Raw genomic sequence first — 22,244 nt, 5'->3', positions numbered from 1 at the left:
CCCAGCCCAGGCCCCAGCTGGCCCCACCCGGCTCTAAAATAGGCCCCAACCCCTTCCTCACCCCCTCCTCTCATCCTCGCTCACTCAGCCGAGGCCCGCGACAGCTCTCTCCTCTCGTCCTATCTCAGCCCAGATGTTTAAAACATCTGGCTCTGGCTGGATTCCGGGTTGCCTTCCGCAAATCTGCCATGAAATTCTCCCACCTTCCCTCTCATCCTGAAAAAGCAGGAATTCCTGCCGCCATTTCAGTCTATGCCCAGGCTGGCCTATACATTTACTGGGACCTGAGCCCTGAACCTGTGCTGGAGAAAGGGGACAGAGGGAGGGTCGAGTTGTGGGGCTGGGGGAATCCCTGCTTTTGAGGGGCTGACAGTCTGATGGTGGAGGCAAAGCACTCTCTCTCTTTCTCTCCACACATACACTCTGCCTTTTTTTGTCTCTCTCTCCCCCTCTCTCCTCTGCCTCTGTTCTTTTCTGTCTCTCATACTCATTCTTTCCCCTTCCCTCTTCCCCCTTACTGAAAGGAGACTATTTAGTGCCTGTCCTTGAGGGCCTGACAGTCTGATGGAAGAGGTGGGACAGCCAGAAACCATCTGATAGGGCTGATCCACAAAAGCAACATATAGTCATACCCAAGCATCAGAAACTGATCAGCGCCTTCACAACCAATTGTAACTGTTCAAAGCTGTTTGGAAAGTGGTGTTTCTTTCGGCAGAGCGGAGCGAGTTGTCTCCCCTCAGAGTCCCCTTGCGAAGTGGAACAGTTCGTCCTTCCAGCAGACTCAGCTCAGCGCAACGCCCCCCCCCCCCCCCCCCCCCCCAGGTGTCAGTCATCTCCCCCCAACCTCCCACCACCAACCCATCAGCCCCAGCATTCCCGGGGAGCAGTCTTCTGAGAAAGGGTTTTCTGTGTAGAAATGAAGCTGGAAATGGTGGTGGGGGTGGAGGGTTAGGGTAGGGGGGGCATCCAGATTCAGGTCAAAAGTGAGCAGCTTATTCATACAAAAGTTCCACAATGCAGAAGTTGGAAAATTTGGATAAAAGATCAGGTCCTAGCTGTGCCTCTCCCCTTCGCTCTCAGTGGGGGAATGTCAGGATAGAGAGAGCAAAGGGGACTTGAACTGTTGAATCCTAGTCTCTTGGAGCAGGAAGGTACCTCAAGGGGTCCAGAGGTCCAGTCCCCTGTCCCCATGCAGCTTTCTAAACTAACCACCCCAGATTTGAGTATAAAAATAACCTGTATCAAGAGATAGACTCTTTCTTTATTACTATTAATGATGTGCATATAGCTATAATTCTATTTATTCTGATGGTATTGACACCTATTTGTCTTGTTTTGTTGTTTGTCTCCCCCTTCTAGACTGTGAGCCCGTTGTTGGGTAGAGACCATCTCTATATGTTGCCAACTTGTACTTCCCAAGTGCTTAGTACAGTGCTCTACACACAGAAAGCACTCAATAAATACGATTGAATGAATGAATGAATTACTAATATTTACTGAGTGCCTATTCAGTGCAAAACACTGTATTAGGCACTGGGGAATTTGAGAAAAATAAATTGAAAACAGACCCTATCCACATGGAGTTTACAGTCTAAGTTTTGGCAGGGAGGGCATAGAAAAAAAAATAAATATCAAAACTAACCACTTTCCAAGACTGGTGAGAACAATGGCAACTCTGTCCTTTCAGTGATGTCACCTGGGGCGGGGAGGAAACAACATCATCAACAACAACATCATCAACAACATCATCTCCCCCTTTTAGACTGTGAGCCCACTATTGGGTAGGGACTGTCTCTATATGTTGCCAAATTGTACTTCCCAAGCACTTAGTACAGTGCTCTGCACACAGTAAGCGCTCAATAAATACGATTGATGATGATGATGATGATGATGATCATCGGCTGCCCGCAATTGATCTTGATAGGTGAGAATTGGTGCCCACCTTTGCCCAGTTTGCCCAGAGGTTGGGTAAGCCCTGGCTGCAGCTGCAGGGACCATGGGCTGGCTTTCCCCCTGACCCCACCCAAAGCCATGCTGGACTGCACTACAGCCTGGCCCCATTCCTTCCCTGCCCTGAGTTCAGCTGCATGGCCAGGGGAGAAATTAACACTGGTGCCATGGGGATTTCTGCACCTGGGATCTCACTTGCTCTGGAGCCTCCGGTTTCCCTTCCCAGGTCAATTCTGCAGCTGTGGAACTCAGCATCAGGAGCCATGGCAGATGGAGGCTGGGTGCTTTCAAATTAATTCATACCAGTACCCTATAGAAAGACTATAGGTCTGGGAGTCAGGAGACATGGGTTCGAAGACCAGCTTGGCCCCTAGTCTGCTGTATGACTTGGGGTAAGTCACTTCACCTCTCTGGGCCTCAGTTTTCTCCTCTGTAAAGTGGGGATATGATAGATTGTAAGCCCCATGTGGGGCAGGGACTGTGTTCAATCTCAATCACTCTAACAACTAAGTGCTTAGTGTTTAGTATGTGCAGAGCACTGTTCCAAGCACTTAGGAGAACACAATATAACAATATAGCAGGCACATTCCCTGCCCACAACAAGCTTACAGTCTAGAGGAATCTCAACCTTGTATCAACCCCATGCTAAGCACATAGTAAGCACTTATTAAGTGCCATAATAATAATAATAATGACAGCACAGTGAGTAGATAACTAAAAAAGATTGGCTTACACTCACCCAGGCTGGGAGTTGGGAAGGATGGAGTTTGAGGGTTCCCAATTCTGGGTTCAAGGCTCCAAGATTTCCTGGCATGCTGGGAAAATCCCCTCTCCACCTGGATTTTGAGTGAGTGTGACTTCCCAATAGGCCATGCTGCAAACATATGTTTTCTCTGATGCTCCAGAGTTTCCTGGAAGCAGTAGAGTCATCGTTGGGGAGGGGAAGGAGGAGGAGAGGATGGTACAGCTGAGGAACATATTGGCAGTGGTGGGAGGGAGGTAGACCTGGTCACACCATTTGGTTGCTCTTCAGGACATAGTAGCGATAGTTGTAGTAATAGTATTAGTACCAGTTTTAGGGCATTTAATATTATTTTTATTATTTTATCGGTTAAGTGCTTCCTATGTGTCAAGCACTATTCTAAACCCTGGGGTAACTACAAGTTAATCAGGTTGGACACCGTCCATGTCCCACATGGGGCTCACAGACTAAGTGACAGTAATTGTCTTAATCGTATCTATTGAGTGCCCACTGGGATGCCTGAGTGCTTGGGAAGTGCCAAGCAAAGAAGTGACATATTCCCTGTCCATTGGGCATTTACCCTCTAACGTGAGAGAGAGGCATAAAAGTACTTACAAAGAGAATAATAGAAGTAATTGAATGCTCAATTGAATGACATACAGTTGGTGGGTTTGTACCACTTGGGGCGATAATAATAATAATGGCATTAATTAAGCACTTACTACGTGCAAAGCACTGTTCTAAGCACTGGGGAGGTTACAAGGTGATCAGGTTGTCCCACAGGGGGCTCACAGTCTTAATCCCCATTTTACAGATGAGGTAACAGGCACAGAGAAATTAAATGACTTGCCCAAAGTTACACAGCTGACAATTGGTGGAGCCAGGATTTGAACCCGTGACCTGTGACTCCAAAGCCCATGCTCTTTCCACTGAGCCACGCTGCTTCTCCAAGTGGGAAGTGATGGGAAGTGAATCGGGGAAAGCTTGTTGGGGGAGGTGGAATTTCAAGAGGGCTCGGAGTGTGGGGAGTGTGGGGAGAGCTGGGGAGGAGTGTCTGTCTAATGGGGGGAGGGAGGGAGCTCCAAGTTGGGGAAACAGCCTGAGCAAGGCGACTGAGGGAGGAGAGTCGAGAATGACATACAAGTATTGGTCTGTAGGAGGGGGGGAAGAGAGCAGTTAAGTAAGGTGGGGCTAGTTAGGAGAGGCCCTTGAAGCTTATTGTAAGATGTTTTTGCTTGATGCAGGACACAGGAAGTCATTGGAGGGTTTGACGGAGGAGAGAGATGTGTGCTAAGAGACTCTTCAAGAAAATGATCCTTGCAGCAAATGTATAGCCTGGAGGGAGGAGAGGTTGGAGGTAGGGAGGCCAATCAATTAATCAATCAATCACTGCATGATATGAATTGAGTGCTTACTGTGTGCAGAGCACTGTACTAAGCACTGTAGTTTACAGCCTAGAGGCTAGCTAGGAGGCTAATACAATAGCCTAGAGGTGATAGGACCAGGTGAGTAGCAGTTTGGGTGGATTTAAGAGACATCATGAAGGAAGAATGGAAAGGAATTGGCAGTTGACTGAACTTGAGAGTTGAACAATAGAGAGGAGTCCAGGACGACACTAAGTTGTGGGCTTCTGGGACAGAACGATAGGGTTGTTATCAACAGCTATGGAAGAGTTAGGAGGCATGTGCTTAGTGGGAAAGATGACAAGTTCTGTTTTAGACATTTAGTTGTCTCTAGACTGTAAGCTCTTTTTGGGCAGGGACCCTGTCTACCATGCCTACCATTTCTGTTGTATTATACTCTCCCAATTACTTAGTACAGTGCTCTGCACACAGTAAGTGCTCAAAAAGGATTGATTGGGAAGGGCTGGGGTCGGAAAAGAGAGAGCACCCCATCTGTTGGTCTTTCAGAGAATAGAGTGGACAGAGGGAGAGGGTGATGGCTGCTGAGATGAGTGACTGCTTTGGATATGAGTGAAGGAAGCAGGCAGACAAACACACTGAGGGACAGACAGAGGGACGGTGGGGTTGACTCAGCAAAAGAGAAAGAGATAACAGGGACAGCAGATACAGAGAGAAAGAGACAGAGGAAGAAGGACCAAAAGAGGAAGGGAGTGAGAGAAGAGGGGTGGGATTTTGCAGGAACAAAAGCTAATCAGTTAATCAATTGATCACATTTATTGAGCACCTACTGAGTGCAGAACACTGTACTACTACTACTACTAATAATAATAATGGCATTTATTCATTCATTCATTCAATCGTATTTATTGAGCACTTACTGTGTGCAGAGCACTGTACTAAGCGCTTGGGAAGTACAAGTTGGCAACATATAGAAATGGTCCCTACCCAACAGGGGGCTCACAGTCTAGAAGATATATGTTTATGGGATTCCTGATGTTATTTTAAGCAATGAAAAGAAAGGAATTGCAAGATAGAGGAAAGACCTGGTTCCTGCATTCAGGCAGTTTATACTCTATTTTTCAAAGGTAAAGAACATATATGAAAGACAACTCTACTCAGGGTTTTATGTGGATAATTGCATGTACGTTCATATATATCTCTCAGGTTACTTCACATATATAATTTATGCCATAGGAATAATGCAAAGTCTGTTAATAGTGCCATCACCTATGAAGGAAAGCAGGATTGCATATAAGCTTCAGTTTTGTTCATCCGATTTTACACAGCCATCCCTGAGGATGGAACAAGCAGCATGAGAAGCAGCATCGTGGAGTGGATAGAGCACGGGCCTGGGAATCAGAACATCATAGGTTCTAATCCCAGCTCTGCCACATGTCTGCTGTGTGACCTTGGGCGAGTCACTTCATGTCTCTGTACCTCAGTTACATCATCTGTAAAAAGTGGATTGAGACTGTGAGCCCCATGTGGGGCGGGGACTGCGTCCACTCAGATTTGCTTATATCCACACCAGTACTGGGTACAGTGCCAGGCACATTGTAAGTGTTTAACAAATACCATAATTAATATTATTATTAACACTTTATTAAGCGCTTACTATGTGCAAAGCACTGTTCTAAGAGCTGGGGAGGTTACAAGGTGATCAGGTTGTCCCATGGGGGGTTCACAGTCTTCATCTCCATTTTACAGATGAGGGAACTGAGGCCCAGAGAAGTGAAGTGACTTGCTCAAAGTCACACAGCTGACAAGTGGCAGAAGCAGAATTTGAACCCATGACCTCTGACTCCAAAGCCCGTGCTCTTTCCACTAAGCCACGCTGCTTCTCTGTACTTCTAGACTGTGAGCCCATTGTTGGGTAGGGACCGTCTCTATATGTTGCCGACTTGTACTTCCCAAGTGCTTAGCACAGTGCTCTGCACACAGTAAGCGCTCCAAAAATACGATTGAATGAATGAATGAACTAAGCACTTGGGAGAGTACAAACAATATAACAGACACATTCCCTGACCACAGTGGGAAACGGGTAGTTCCCCTCCCCAGGAGACTGAATATTCCCGCTGGGGGACGTTTCCAGAGTCCAAGGTCCCAGCTCCTCTCAGCTGAGGAAGACACAGAGGTTCGGGGCACGTGCCCTGTGGGCACAAACAATGACTGGGGCTGGGCGAGCCTGGGGCCGGCTTCCAGGGAGCCCGTCCCCTTCCTGCCTCCCTCCCCGCCCCCCTGACCAGACGGTTTCCCAAATGGTTTGGATTCCAGCAAAGCCCCAGTCAGACGGTGCCAGGAGTGAGATCCCCTCCTGTCTGGATCTCTGAGTCTGCTGTGGGGGATGGGAGCCGGGCTCTTTGGGTTATTTTACGCCGTACTGCACAGGCATTTTCACTGCATTTCCCTGCAACTTGTCTTGGTTTCTCCACTGGGAATGGGGATTTTCCAGAGGAAACCTTCAGACATCCAGTCCCTGACTCACACTTCTGAGCTTGGAGCCATGGAGCCCCCCAATTCTTTCAGGATGGTGCCCACCACTAGTCCCACCTCCCAACTCATCCTGGGGGGGTCTGTTTGACAGACAACATCTCGAGCTTTCTCTTTCCCCCACCCCACCATCATCAACCTTGGAGGCCTCAGGACCATCCCTAAAGCCTAAAGAGCGAGCGTCAGGGTGTGCAGGGGAAGAGATGGGACAGCCGGATTCCCAGGCAGCAGCTGTCAATTACATGGACTCCCTGGCCAATAAAAATAATAAAAAAAAATGATGGGATTTATTAAGCATTTACTATGTGCAAAGCACTGTTCTAAGTGCTGGGGAGATTACAAGGTGATCAGGTTGTCCCACAGGGGGCTCACAGTCTTCATCCCCATTTTACAGATGAGGTAACTGAGGCCCAGTGAAGTGACTTGCCCAAAGTCACACAGCTGACAATTGGCAGAGCAGGGATTTGAACCCATGACCTCTGACCCCAAAGCCCGGGCTCTTTCCACTGAGCCACGCAAGAAGACACGATCTGAGGAAATGACAGTGTGGATCTGCTACCTTGCCAACACAAGCCCAATCTAGTGCTGCCAGGGGAAGCAGTCCCCCTTCACCTTTGGTTGGGCTGGGACTGCTACTGCTGGGAAGCCAGATGGGATCCGCTCTGATTTTCTAGATGAGCAGCCAGGAGCAGGGCCCACTGGGGCAGTGCTGAATGCTGACAGGGTGGAGATGGGGATGGGGAAGAACCAGAAGGAAGGGAGGTCAGGGGGCCAAGAAATAAGTATTCCCTTCCTCCTGGCCTTGCCACTCCCACCTCTACACACCATGGATGGGTTTCTTGTAGGGCATCAAGAGTAGTGGGCAAGAATAGCCAGCATTGGGTGTTCGAGGATGGAAGTTGTTCCTGATTCCTAGGACCTGGGAGTCCTCCACAAGACCTGAATAACCAGATTATCCACAGGTTCCTGATATTAGAAATCACCCTCCTGAAGCTGGCTTCCCTGCTAGGGAATCACTAGCTAGCCTGTCAGCTCCTTGTGGGTGGGGATCACATCTACTATCTCTACTGTATTGTAGAGAAGCAGTGTTGCCTAATGGGTAGAGCACCGGTCTGGGAGTCAGAAGACCTGGGTTCTAATCTTGGTTCTGCCATTTGCCTGCTGTGTGACCTTGGGTAAGTCTTGGACAACTTCTCTGTGCCTCACTTTCCTCAACTGTATAGTGGGGATGAAATGCCTGTTCTCCCTCCCACTTAAACCGTGAGCCCCATGAGGGAAGGGGATTACACCTGACCTGATTATCTTCTATCTACAACAGTGCTTGACACATAGTAAGCACTAACAAATGCCACAATTATTATAATAATTACTTTCATCATCATCATCATCAATGGAATTTATTGAGTGCTTAATGTGTACAGAGCACTGTACTGTTTGGGAGAGTAAATGCCACAGAGTTGGTAGACATACTCTCACAGTGATCTCTCCTAAGTGCTTAGTACAGTGCTCTGAACACAGTACACACTCAGTAAATCCTATGAATTGATTGGTGGGATTGGGCTCAGCCAGAGCCAAAGGCCCCTGGATTTGTGTTTGAATTCAGAGTTTTCCCACCTCTGACACAAGTTGGGGTGGTGTCTTGGAATTCCTGGCCCTTCCCTGTGCTGTCTCAGCCCACATCCAGGACTAAAGGAGGTGGGGATTCTGGGAGTGTATTTCTCTGGAAGAGTTACTAGGGTTACTTGGCCTTCCTGCCCATTCTCTAGACTTGAAGCTACTCTCTAGACTATAATATGCTTGTAGGCAGGGAATGTGTCTACCAGCTCTGTTGTATTGTCCACTCCCAAGTGCATAGTACAATGCTTGGCACACAGTAAGTGCTCAATAAATGCCATTGATTGATCCTCCAAATCTTCCCCCTTAGCTCTCAATCAGTAAGCAGCGTGGCTTAATGGCAAGAGCACGGGCTTGGGCGTCAGATGATGTGGGTTCTAATCTCGGCTCTGCCACTTGTCTGTTATGTGACCTTGGGCAAGCCACTTAACTTCTCAGTGCCTCAGTTACCTCATCTGTAAAATGGGGATTAAAACTGTGAGCCCCACGTGGGACAACCTGATTACCTTGTATCTACACCAGCACTTAGAATAGTGCTCGGCACATAGTAAGTGCTTAACAAATACCATCATTATTATTATTATTATTCTTAATCAATCAATTAATCAATCAATCAATCGTATTCATTGAGTGCTTACTGCATGCAGAGCACTGTTCTAAGTGCTTGGGAGAGTACAATATATAACAGGGGTTGTACCTCCCTCTCTCCAAACAGCTGACTCCTCCACCTGGGAGGGATCCTCCCCAGAAGTGGTCTCATCCAGGGCCCCCACCTTCTCCGGGGCCCCCTCCTTCCAGTAGTTTGCCTCCTAAGGTGTTTCATCAGTCCTGCTGAGGGGAGCAAAGACCACAGCAGCTACTGAGGCCATGACCTGCTGGGTCATGGTACGATTAAGACTGTGAGCCCCAAGAGGGACAGGGACTCTTATCCAACCCAATTTGCTTGTATCCACCCCAGCGCTTAGTACAGTGCTTGGCACATAGTAAGCACTTAACAAATACCACAGTTATTATCATTATTATTATTATTATTACAGCCCAGCCTCCGCACTATGCTGTGCTCACTTGGGTGGTCAATGGGTTTTGCATAGCAAATTCTTGCAGTACTACCTCATCGCACTCCATGCCCCACAGGAACCTGCCGGGCAGGGACCAATGACCTGAGGTTCATCTGTGGTTGTGGATGGGACCCTCCATCCAAGAATTTCTGAACCAGAACTGTTAACCCTGTTCTTAAAACCCGTAACAAGTTCCAGGGTCTCCCACCCATCCTGGTCAGCAAGTTCTTCTTCTGGTCTAAATAAAATCCCCCAGCTTCAATTTAAGCCCCTCTCCCCTTAGGTCCTCCCAGGCAGGGAGGCTGGCTGTTTTGCACACGGCACACTATGCAGCCGAGAGAGGGGGGAGGCTGTGTGGGGAGGGGAAAGAGGGAGAAGGGGAGGGGGAAGGGAAGGTGAGGATGGTATTGCTTGAGGCTGGTTGGGAAAGAGAGGCCTGAGGTTGGAATCGAGGCAGGAATCCCAGTGTGCCAGTTAGTCTCCAGCCCTGGCCCAGCAAGGGGGTAAGGAGGAGGAGCTGAAGTTGAGCAATAGGTCAGGAACTCGGGGAAGGGGCCCAGGACAGGGGGGATTTCTTCCCTTACTGCTGAGAGAGAGAGAGAAACTGTCAGAGAGCTACAGACAGAATTATAGACCAAAGAGATAGAGTCACACCAGGGAGACAGAGATAGTGATAGAATGACAGAAGCAGTGTGAGGGAGACAGAGGCTAGGAGCCAGAGAGGGAGTCAAAGAAATCAGAGCCAGACAGATCTGGAAAACTGGGACCAGACCAAAACAGACCAGCAGAGAAAGACAATGGCCCAGAGAGGCAGAGATAGAGACAGAGCCCGAGAGATAAAGTAGTGACTGACTGAGAGAGACTCAAAAGCAGGCTGCCAGGCAGACAAAGAGACAGAGATGAGGAGGAGCTGAAGTGGCATGTTTTAATTACAAGCCAAACCAGGGGAGAATGGCAGACTTTTGGTCTAATTTGAAGAAATCGTTTTCCTGGAAGTCTCTTGGAGGCTTGGGCCACCCAGCAAGCAGCCTACTAGGCCCACAGGATGGAATCTGGGAGTCCTGATGTGGGCACATCAAAGATTGAACCATATCCTTTCTTTTTTTTTTTAATTGCTAAAATTGGGTGTTCGGGGGAGGGGAAATAGAGACAGGCACCAGTTCAGCCAGTGCCCCAGGACCCTGTTCCTAGTTCTCCCAGGCTCCTTTGTGGCACCCACCCGACTCTGACCCTTGACCCCACCCTGTCTGTTCTCCACCCAACCCCCAGCTCTTTGCTCTGTGGACAGCCAATCCTCTGGCTCAGAGCCGAACTCGACGCCCGTGGTCTCCACAGACAGGAGCTGGGGTTGGGGTTCCGATTGTCTCCTCTTGGCAATTATTCATTCATTCATTCATTCATTCAATGGTATTTATTGAGCGCTTACTGTGTGCAGAGCACTGTACTGAGCGCTTGGGAAGTCCAAGTCGGCAACATATAGAGCCGGTCCCTACCCAACAGTGGGCTCACAGTCTAGAAGGGGGAGACAGACAACAATTATGAGAATGCCAGCATTCAAAAAGCCCAGAGCGCATCTGCAGAGAGCCAGAAGGGTTCACAAGCTCTTCTATCTGGAGGCAGGAGGCTGGACAAGATGATCTCTCAAGGTCCCTTACCACACCAAGAAAGAGGTACAAAAAGCCCTGGGTTATGCTGTAGCTGATCCCTTTACAGCTGCACCATGAAATCAATCGAACAATGGGATTCCTTAAGCACGGACTGTGTGTAGAGCACTGCACTAAATGCTTGCTCCATCTTCTCCAGGGAGTCATTTCAGATTAAACCCCATCTCCCAACCCCTCCTGACTTCGCGCCAACAGCCACCTCAACACTCATCACTCAATCAATGAATTGTATTTATTGAGCACTAACTGCCTGCAGAGCACTGTACTAAGCACTTGGGAAAGTATTCATTGCATTTATTTCATTGCTTAGTTTTTCCTTTCTCATTCAAATCTCTGCTTTTTCTCTTTGATCCACTTGACTGTAATCTCCAGGAGGAAAGGAATCATTCTCTTACTTTCATTCATTCAGCCGTATTTATTGAGCACTTACTGTGGCCTAGTGGATGAAGCACAGGCCTGAGAGTCAGAAGGTCCTGAGTTCTAATCCCAGCTCCACCACTTGTCTGCTGTGACCTTGGGCAAGTCAGTTAACTTCTCTGTGTCTCATTTACCACATCCGTAAAAGAGGGATGAAGACGATGAGCCCAATATGGGACAGGGACTGTGTCCAACCCAATTACCTTGTATCTGTCCTAGCGCTTAGCATGGTGCCTGGCACATAGTAAGTCCTTAACGAATACCACAGTTATTATTATTATTACTGTGTGCAGAGCACTGTACTACGTGCTTGGGAGAGTATAATATAACAATAAACAGACACATTCCCATTCCGAGCTTACAGTCTAGAGACTACTTCTGCTGTATATTCCCAAGTGCCTAGTACAATACTCTGCACAGTCCCCCAGACCTTCACGGGAAGCAGCGTGGCCTAGTGGAAAGAGCCCAGGCCTAGGAGTCAGAGGACATGGGATCTAGCTACTGGAGCAACGTGGCTTAGTGGTTAGAGCACAGGCCTGGTAGTCAGAAGGACCTGGGTTCTAATTCCCACTGCACCAGATGTCTGCTGTATGACCTTGGGCAAGTCTATTAACTTCTCTGGGCCTCAGTTACCTCATCTGTAAAATGGGGATGAAGACTATGAGCCCCAAGTGGGACGGGGACTGCGTGCAATCGGAATGACTTTTATCTATACCAGTGCTTAGAACAGTGCTTGGCACAGAGTACCATTATTATTATTTGTCCTGGCTCTACCACTTGCCTGCTGTGTGACCTCAGGCAAGTCATTTCGAATCTCTGTGTCTCAGTTCCGTTATCTGTAAAATAGGGATTCAATAGCTGTTCTCCCTCCTACTTTGACTTTGAGCCACATATGGGACCTCATGATCTCACAACTATCCCAGTGCATAGAACAGTGCTTGACACATAGTAAATGCTTAACAAATACCGCAGTTATTATTATTACTAAAATGTGTATATCCCTGGCTCTTTCCACTCTGGAAGAGAAGAGCAGGAAGGAGGGGAGCTGTTGGATTGGTACCCTTTGCAGGCCAAGCTGAGGAGCTGTTTGGGGAAAGGCAGTCAGTCAATCGTATTTATTGAGCGCTTACTGTTTGCAGAGCACTGTACTAAGCACTTGGAAGAGAACAGTATAACAATATAACAGACACATTCCCTGCCCACAGTGAGCTTACAGTCTAGAGAGGAGAGGGGAGGGGAGGGAAGAAGGACAGTTGGCTAGAGGTTCAAGCAGCCCTCAGGATAAGATGGCCAAAAATGGGTAGAAATGGTAGCATATGGAATATGTCAGACAGAATGAAGAACTTTCCAACAGCAGAACTTGGGAAAATCCTGGGAAGTGGCTTGGAGAGGGCTGTGGTGTCTCCTTCCAAATTAGCGAAGTTATAGAAGGAGTTTCCGAGGAGAGCTGTCAGGATGATCAAGGCCTGAATAGCCAGTCCTAGGGAGAGGAATTGCTGGGGGTTGAGGGGTGGGGGAGGGTGGGGTGTTAGTTTGGAGAGGAGAAGGCTGAGGGGACACTGAATAGCTGCCTCCATGTCTCTGATGGATCTCTTTGGGCTTCCTGGATCTCCCAGCAGGAGGAGGATTTAACACTGGAGCAGGAGATGGAGGGAGAGTGTAGTGTCTCCATCCCTGAAGACCTTTAAACCCCAACAGGCTCCTGATTGTTGTGGAGTGGTTAGGAACCTACTCTTCTGGAGGCAGGGGGCTGGACCAGGTGGCCTCCCAAGTCCCCCTCACCAGCTCTTGGTCCACATGGTGGCTTCTCCTGACCTAAGCTTGGGGGCTGTTGCACAGGGTTAAATTTCCTGACCTATTGGACTGGAGGGGGAGGGAAGTTGGGGGGGACGGGGAGAAAGGGGGAGACGCATTGAAACCGCACTGGCCATCGGCTGCCCAGAAATCCCTCCGATCCCAATGGGTAAGACGTCGTGTTGCCTTCCGAGAGCAAGGGGATCTAACCCGCTCTCCTTGTTGTGTTTAATAAATACAACCGGCTCTCCTAGGAAACGGACTGAGCTGAGCGAGGGAAGAATGTGGGACATCTGAAAGCGATTAGCCGGAGAAAACTGGGAGCAAGTCAGGAATTCTCCTCTCCTGAAAAATATTTATACATTTTGCTTTCATGTCCCTCCAATGGCTTATTTGGGGTTGGGTTCCCCTGGAAGGAAAGGTGTGTCCTGAGGGGGAGGGGGCGAGTGGAAGGGCAGCAGGAGCCTTGAGGGTCCCAATGCAGTCAAGGGCTGTGTCTCTCTCACGCCACGCAGGGTAGAGAGAGCCCAGCACAGGCCTGAATTCCAGCACCTGACCCATCCTGGCCCAAGCCAAGTCCAGCCAGTTGGGGGGCCCTACCCAGCCTAATTGGTCTTCTGGTTGGGGCTGTGCCTGGCTCCAGCAGACTTTGGGGAGGGAGAGGAGGACTTCTGGGTTTTGGGACAAGGGTATGCCCAGGGGTACCCTTGCCCAGGTGACCAGATGTTTGCCCATCCAAGGAGGGATGTGGGCAGGGCCTAAAGTTCAGTGGAGGGTGGTGGGGCAGCTATAAGCTCACTGTGGGCAGGGAATGTGCCTACTGATTGTCAAATTGTACTCTTCCAAGCACTTAGTACAGTGCTTTGCACACAGTAAGCACTCACTAAATGCAATTGAAGAATGCCTCATGCAGAACATCTGGTCAGCTGACTTTGTACATGCTCAGTAGGCTGTCTGGTGGGCAGGGCTGGCAGGGGATTTTAGGTTCCCCATTGGGCACACTCCTGGGCATGCCAGAGGATGCACCCCAGCAGCAACTCAGTGAGGCCCCACCAGGAGGGACCTGACTTATGCCTCTACTGGACACCAACATTTTGGCTGTTAAAACGGCGTCAAGTAAAATGTTTCCCTCCCCAGGGAGTATGTGCTTTTGAGGGTGCTACACAGCAAAGGGAAACATTGGGTCCATTTTCTTTTGCTACCTTACTGCTGGGCTATTCCATATCAATCAGTGATATTTATTGAGAGCTTCTTTTGTGCAGAGTACTGTACTAAATGCTTGGGAGAGCACAATGCAGGTGGTGGACGTGAACTCTGCCCTCAAGGAGCTCACAGTCTAATGGGGGAGAGAGACATTAAAATATATTACAGGTAGGGGAAGTAACAGATGGGCCTAAGTGCTGTGAGGGGTGGGGTGGGGTGTGAAATAATAATAATAATGATTATGGCATTTGTTAAGTGCTTACTAGGTACCAAACACTGTTCTAAGGACTGGAGTAGATATAAGGTAATCAGGTTGTCTCACGTGGGGCTCACAGTCCTAATCACCATTTTACAGATGAGGTAACTGAGGCACAGAGAAGTTAAGTGACTTGCTCGAGGTCTCACAGCAGACAAGTGGCAGAGCCAGGATTAGAACCCACGTCCCCTGACTCCCAAGCCTGTGTTCTTGCCATTAGGCCATACTGCTTCTCCCACTAGGCCATGCTGCTTCTCACCTAAGAAGGTGGGCCTAAGTGCATGGGTGAGGCAGTAGGGTGGAAGGGATGACAGCATATTCCAGGAAGGCTTCCTGGAGGAGGATATGATTTTGATAGAGCTTTGAAGATGGGGAGAGCGCTGGTCTCTCCGATATGTAGAGGGAGGGAGTTCCAGGCAAGAAGGAGAGGGTGAGCAAGAAGTTGATGACAGGCGAGGTAAGAGCAAGGGATAAGGAATAGGTTGGTGTGAGAGGCAATAACATGGTTGGAGTAAGGCAAGCAGACATCCTGAAATTTCAGGGACTGACCTGTCTCTGCCTCTACGTTCTTCAAGAGCCTGCTTGTGTCTTCAAAGACTAAAATAAAGGTCACTGAGATATGCAGGCAGGGAGGGAGATGTCACTCACAGGGGCAGCCATGTACCTCTCTCTTCTCTCTCCCTCTTCCCCCTTTGCTCCTTTTTTCTTTTCTTCTTTCTCTCCACTTTCCTCCTTTCCCAACTCATCAAGAGCAATTGTTGAGCACCTACATGTGCAGAGCCCTGTACTAAGCACTTGGGAGAGTACAAGAGAGTAAGTAGACAATAATAACAATAATAATTATTATAATTATAATTATTATTGTATTTGTCAAGCACTGTTCTATGTGCTGGGATAGGTAATAATAATAATAATAATAATGGCATTTATTAAGTGTTTACTATGTGCAAAGCACTGTTCTAAGTGCTGGGGAGGTTACGCGGTGATCAGATTGTCCCATGGAGGGCTCACAGTTTTAATCCCCATTTTACAGATGAGGTAACTGAGGCACAGAGAAATTAAGTGACCTGTCCCAAGTCACACAGCTGATGAGCGGTGGAATCAGGATTTGAACCCATGACCTCTGACTCCAAAGCCTGGTGTTCTTTCCACTGAGCCACACTGCTTCAAATTGCTTCAAACTTCAAACTGCTTCAAACTAATCAGGTTGGACACAGTCCCTGTCCCACATGGGGCTCACAGTCTAAGTAGGAGGGAGTAGGATTTAATCCCATTTTACAGTTAAATGAGGCACAGAGAAGTTAATCAATCAATCAATCGTATTTATTGAGCGCTTACTGTGTGCAGAGCACTGTACTAAGCGCTTGGGAAGTACAAGTTGGCAACATATAGAGACGGTCCCTACCCAACAGTGGGCTCACAGTCTAGAAGGGACTTGCACAAGATCACACAGCAGGCAAGAGGTGGAGCTGGGATTAGAACCCAGGTCCTCTGACTTCCAGGCCTGAGAGCTTGTTCCACTAGGCCATGCTGCTCAAGGAGTTTACAATCTAGGAGGAAAGGCAGACACTTCTCCCTCCCACCCCCCATGACTCCACCCCCTTTTCCTGGCCCTCATCCCATCTCTATCCTGGATTCTGATCCCCAAGTTCCATGCCAAGTCCAGGATTCCAGCTTGGGCACTAGCAGGGAACAGCCAGCAAAGTCACATGGACACTGCAAATAGGAGGACAGCCCCCTCCGGCCACATCTGGAAGTGGTTAGTGGTCCCCATCCTCCCGAGTAATGGCCCAGCTGGGAAAGGCCTTGGGGGCCAGTGAGCAGTAATTCCCATACTCCCAACTTGAACCCCCCCCCACCCTCTTCTGGACTTCTGGGAAGACCTCGTTATCCAGGAAGAGGAGGAAGAGGAGGAAGAGGAGGAGAAGGAGGAGAAGGAGGAGGCTTGTCTCTCTGGGCTGGGGAGTTAATAATAATAATGATAATAATGATGGTATTTATTAAGCGCTTACTATGTGCAAAGCACTGTGCTAAGTGCTGGGGAGGTTACAAGGTGATCAGGTTGTCCCATGGGGGGCTCACAGTCTTAATCCCCATTTTACAGATGAGGTAACTGAGGCACAGAGAAGTTAAGTGACTTGCCCAAAGTCACACAGCTGACAATTGGCAGAGCCGGAATTTGAACCCATGACCTCTGACTCCAAACCCTGTGCTCTTTTCCACTGAACCACGCTGCTTCTCTTCTTGTTCTTCAGCTCTCTGACAGGGCTAGGTGGGGCCCATGAAACAGTGAGCACCCCCCCCCCCCCCACCCCCGCCATCTTCCCATCCCAGGCCAACTACCCACGCCCCTGCAGGAGGCACAGGGCAGGGCTGTTGGGAGCTGGGGTTGCTAGTGGGGGTTGGGTGGGGGCAGTGGATGATGCTGCAACACCCAGAGCTACAGCCGCCCCCCTCCTGGCCTGGGGAAGCAGCATGGTCTAGTGGATAGAGCAGGGGCTTGGGAGCCAGAAGTTCATGGGTTCGAATCCCGACTCTGCCACTTGTCTGCTTTGTGGGTTTGGGCAAGTCACTTAACTTATCTGTGCCTCAGTTGCCTCATCTATAAAATGGGGATTGCGACTGTGAGTCCCACATGAGACAGGAACTGTGTCCAATCCAATTTGCTCATATCCACTCCAGCGCTTAATACAATGCCTGGCACATAGTACATGCTTAATAAATACCATAATAATTATTATTATTATAACTACAGTCAGAGAGGCAGAAGAGCAGAGAGGAGTGAAGTCCAGCTTCATTCCTGGAGTCACTGGGTCTGACCAAAAGGTCTCTGGCCTCTAGCTGGGGCCCCTCCACCTCCCCATCCTCTGGGGCCCTTTCCAGCAATCCCATTCCCTCTCCTACCCCCTACAACATGGAGTTTGTGGAGTTTTTATTTTCTTCTCCTCTTTTCCCAGGTACCCAGGCTTGCCCTTCAGACCTGGAGCTCCTTTCTTCTCAGGGGAACTGGAGGGAGGCTGGCCCACACCCCTGCTGCACTCCCCCCACCTCCTCCCACGGTAAAGTACAGCAAATGGCCACCCTGAGGAAGGAGGAAGGGGGAAGGGAAAATAAACAAGGCCGAGGCTGTTTATTGTTGTCGCCTGGCAGACCAATTGGCAGACCAACTGGCAGACCAGACAGCCTCCAGGCCCCATGGGCAGCCTCAGGGGCGCTTCTCTGCCCACCAGCCCCATGGCGGGAGCCAGCCCTGGAGCCAGGCCTGGAGGGGGAAAGTGGGGTGGATTTGACAGTGGGGAATGGAGAGGGGCAGGAACTGTAGTGCCAGCACCTGGATTGGCCTTTCTTACATTCTCGATCCCATCCGCTCACCTCGTCCAGCCATCCCTCCACCCCTGGCCTCTGAGGAGAGGGGCAGGGAGGGGGAAACAGTTGGCTGGGAGTCAGAAACCCGCACCAGATAGTCATTCAGATCTCTACCCCTTGAGGTCTTTTCTCCTTTGCCCCCCTTCCTCTCCCCTCTTCCCCTTTCACCCCAGGCAGGGACTAAGAGGGATGACCACTAATGTTGACCCACACCAGGTGGAGGGAACCATTGAAGGCCTTTAGGGGCAGGAAGGAGGTTTGAAAATAATGGAATGAGGGAGGGGAAGTTGGAGGGAGAAGACCCTTCTGCTCCTTGATGGGGAAGCCAGACCCTTGGGAAGCAGTGTGACCTAATGGAAGGAGCCCTGCCCTGGGAGTCAGAGGACTGGGATTTCTGATTTTCACTCCACCACTGGTCTGCTCTGTGACCTTGGGCAAGTCACTGATTTTCTCTGTACCTCAGTTTTCTCATCTGCCAAATGGGGATTCAATATCCATTCTCAGGGACTGTCTGACCTGATTATCTTATACTTTATAATAAATTCTTAACAAGTACCACAATTGTTATTATGTTCTCCATATCTTCAGAAGGACCTCTTGAGAATTTTAGGAGCCCAACCTAGAGAGGACCACCCCACTTCTGCCTTCCAGGAGCAGAGCTGGAAGGTCTCCCCCCATTCCGACTCACCCAGCAAGGCTTGAGCTGGACTCTCCACCCCCTAGGTTGGACTGCATTGGGTAGTGTGTTTACTTAAGCCACCTCCTCGGGGGGTCTCCATTTGGTCAGACCACCCACTCAGGCTGAAGGCATCCTGCTTATGGCCTTCCCTGGCCATGACCCTCTCCTTCCCTAACTGAGCCAGCTCTGACTAAAAAGATTTTAGCACTTGGTCCCCAGGGCCAGCCTCCATTGCTAAGAGTCAAGTGCTGGCTAGGGTGAGACTAGGATTGGCTGGCGGACTAGGGAGGGAAGGATAACAAGGCTGAGGGCTCGTCCAAGGCCCCAGGAGAGGTGCAACTGTCCAGAGCAGGCAGGATAGTGGTCTCAGAGACAGAGTGGAGGGGAAACATATTCTCCCTGAAAACTCCCAAAGGCCTTTGTACAGTGCTCTGCACATAGTAGAAGCAGCGTGGCTCAGTGGAAAGAGTCCGGGCTTTGGAGTCAGAGGTCGTGGGTTCAAATCCCACCTCTGCCAATTGTCAGCTGTGTGACTTTGGGCAAGTCACTTAACTTCTCTGTGCCTCAGTTACCTCATCTGTAAAATGGGGATTAAGACAGTGAGCCCCCCATGGGACAACCTGATCATCTTGTAACCTCTCCAGCGCTTAGAACAGTGCTTTGCACATAGTAAGTGCTTAATAAATGCCATTATTATTATTATTATTATAGTAGGTGCTCAGGAAATACTGATAGCTAGAGTGAAAATGACTAAAAATCTCAGACTCTGCTGCCCTCAATTCTCTGACAGATATATATCGTGTGTGTGTGTGTGTGTGTGTGTATAGTGTATGACAGAGAATCAAGGCAGCAGTCTTTTTCATTCATTTTCACACTATATATAAATATACACACACACTATATATATACTATATACATATATTATATATATATTTATAGTATATAATGTTGGTTTATTTATTTCTTTCAATTTTTTGGCTTTAAAACATGCAATCACCTTGCCCCCATCTACCTTACCTCACCGATTGTCTACTACAACCCAGCTCCCACACTTCGCTTCTCTAATGTCAACCTAATCATTGTGCTTTAATCTCATCTATCTTGCCCCCGCCGCCTCTCACATCTCCTGCCTCTGGCCTGGAACACCCTCCCTCTTCATATCCTACAGATGATCAGTCTCAAAATCTTATTAAAATCACATCTCCTCCAAGAGGCTTTCCCCACCTAAGCCCTCATTTCCCCTATTCTCTCTCCCTTCTGTGTCATGCTTGCACTTGGATTTGTGCCCTTTTTTCATCTCACCCTCAGTCCCACAGCACTTATGTACATATCTGTAATTTTTTATTCATTTTAATGTCTATCTCCCCTGCTAGACTGTAAACTCCTTGTGGGCAGGGAACATGTCTACAGACTGTATTATATTGTACTTTTCCAAGCACTTAGTACAGTGCTCTGCACATAGTAAGCCCTCAATAAATATGATTGATTGACTGATTTCTTTACTTGGCCATCATCTATGCACACATACGGTCACTTAATTGCATGTCTTAATCTTCTTTGATTTTCTCTTCCATTCTACTGTAAGCTCTTTGAGGGCAGGAATGTTGTCTTTTTCTTCTCTAAATTCCCTAAACACCTTTGCACATAACAGGCTTTCAATCCCCCTAGATTGTAAGCTCCTTATAGGCAGGGAAGGTGTCTACCAACTCTGTTGTATGGTGCTCTCCCAAGCACTTAGTATTGTGCTCTGCACACAGTAAATCCTCAGTAAATACGATAAATATGATTGATTGAAATCTGTGCTATTGATGCTGTGGATAATGAGATCAGACCAGAGAAGTAAAGTCATCAGTTTCCAGGTGGTTTCTGTGGCCATATAACCAGGTGAGCTTTTCCTGGAGAGAGGGAGAGTGCTTAGAAGCTAGGCCAGTCATCCCCCTCTTAGCCAGGTGGAGAGGCTAGGAGCCAGTAAACCAGTAGAGAGGCCAGAGGAGGCCCAGAAAGGGAAGTTTCCCAATGACTGAGGCTCATCAGCAGGCTCAATACTTAGTAGAGCTCTCTGCACACTGTAAACACTTAATAAATTTGATCGATTGACAATCAGGAATCAACAAGATTCCTGAGAAGCAGCGTGGCTCAGTGGAAAGAGCCTGGGCTTTGGAGTCAGAGGTCATGGGTTCAAGTCCCTGCTCTGCTCACTGTCAGCTGTGTGACTTTGGGCAAGTCACTTAACTTCTCTATGCCTCAGTTACCTCATCTGTAAAATGGGGATTAAAACTGTGAGCCCCCTGTGGGACAGCCTGATCACCTTGTAACCTCCCCAGTGCTTAGAACAGTGCTTTGCACATAGTTCTCGCTTAACAAATACCATCATTATTATTATTATTAACTTTTGATTCTCCATGAAGAGATTAAACTCTAGACTGGCAGTTCCTTGAGGACAGGGTCACATACCTACAAACTATTGCGTCGTACTCAGTGCTTAGCACATTTCCCTGCACACAATAAATACTCAAGACATTTTACTGGTTGATTACATGTTGAATGGACTATCCACTGGAAGCATTGGTTGGGGCTAGGGGGAGATCCAAGGAGACCTTAGTGAGGATGTCCGAGATGGATGGAGGAAGATAAGGCAGGAGCATGAGTGGAAGGGGATGGGGGTAGGACCCAGGTGAAGCATTCATCTTTTGAGTGCTGCAGGCAGTACCCGTGTGGACTGAGGAGGGGTCAGCTGTGATCAGCAGCATGGGGTCAGCAGCAGTGGTCAGCAGTGTGGCTTGGTGGATAGATCATGGGCCTGGCAGTCAGAAGGATCTGGGTTCTAATCCCTGTTCTGCCACTTTTCTGCTGTGTGACCTTGGGCAAGTCACTTAACTTCTCTGTGCTTCAGTTACCTCACCTGTAAAATGGGGATTAATAATAATAATAATAATCATGATGGCATTTATTAAGCGCTTACTACGTGAAAAGCACTGTTCTAAGCGCTGGGGAGGTTACAAGGTGATCGGGTTGTCCCACGGGGGGCTCACAGTCTTAATCCCCATTTTACAGATGAGGGAACTGAGGCACAGAGAAGTGGAGTGACTTGCCCAAAGTCACACAGCTGACAATTGGTGGAGCCAGGATTCAAACCCATGACCTCTGACTCCAAAGCCCGTGCTCTTTCCACTGAGCCACGCTGCTTCTCGGGACAGGGACTGTGTCTAACCCAATTTGCTTGTATCCACCCCAGTGCTTAGTACAGTGCCTGGCATACACTAAATGCTTAACAAATACCATAATCATCATTATTATTCTTATTATTATTATTATCCTGCCAGGGAAACATCTGGATGCTGGAGGAATCCTCCTCTAGACTGTAAGCTTGTAGACGGGGAATGTGTCTATCCACTCTGTTAAATCGTACTCTCCCAAGCGCTTAGTACTGTGTTCTGCACACAGTAAGCACTCAAGAAATACCATCGATGATGATGATGAGTCTGACTTGCTTCTCTCTTTCCCAGGAAAGAAACCTGCCCTCATCCACCACAGCCTGACATGAGGCTGTAAAATCACAGTGGAAACACGGATGCATCGACTACTAATAGAAAACATGTGTCCTAAAC

This window comes from Tachyglossus aculeatus, chromosome X1 (genome assembly GCF_015852505.1).
Source record: "Tachyglossus aculeatus isolate mTacAcu1 chromosome X1, mTacAcu1.pri, whole genome shotgun sequence".
NCBI lineage: Eukaryota > Metazoa > Chordata > Mammalia > Monotremata > Tachyglossidae > Tachyglossus > Tachyglossus aculeatus.
Note: the sequence above shows the minus strand (reverse complement) of the source record.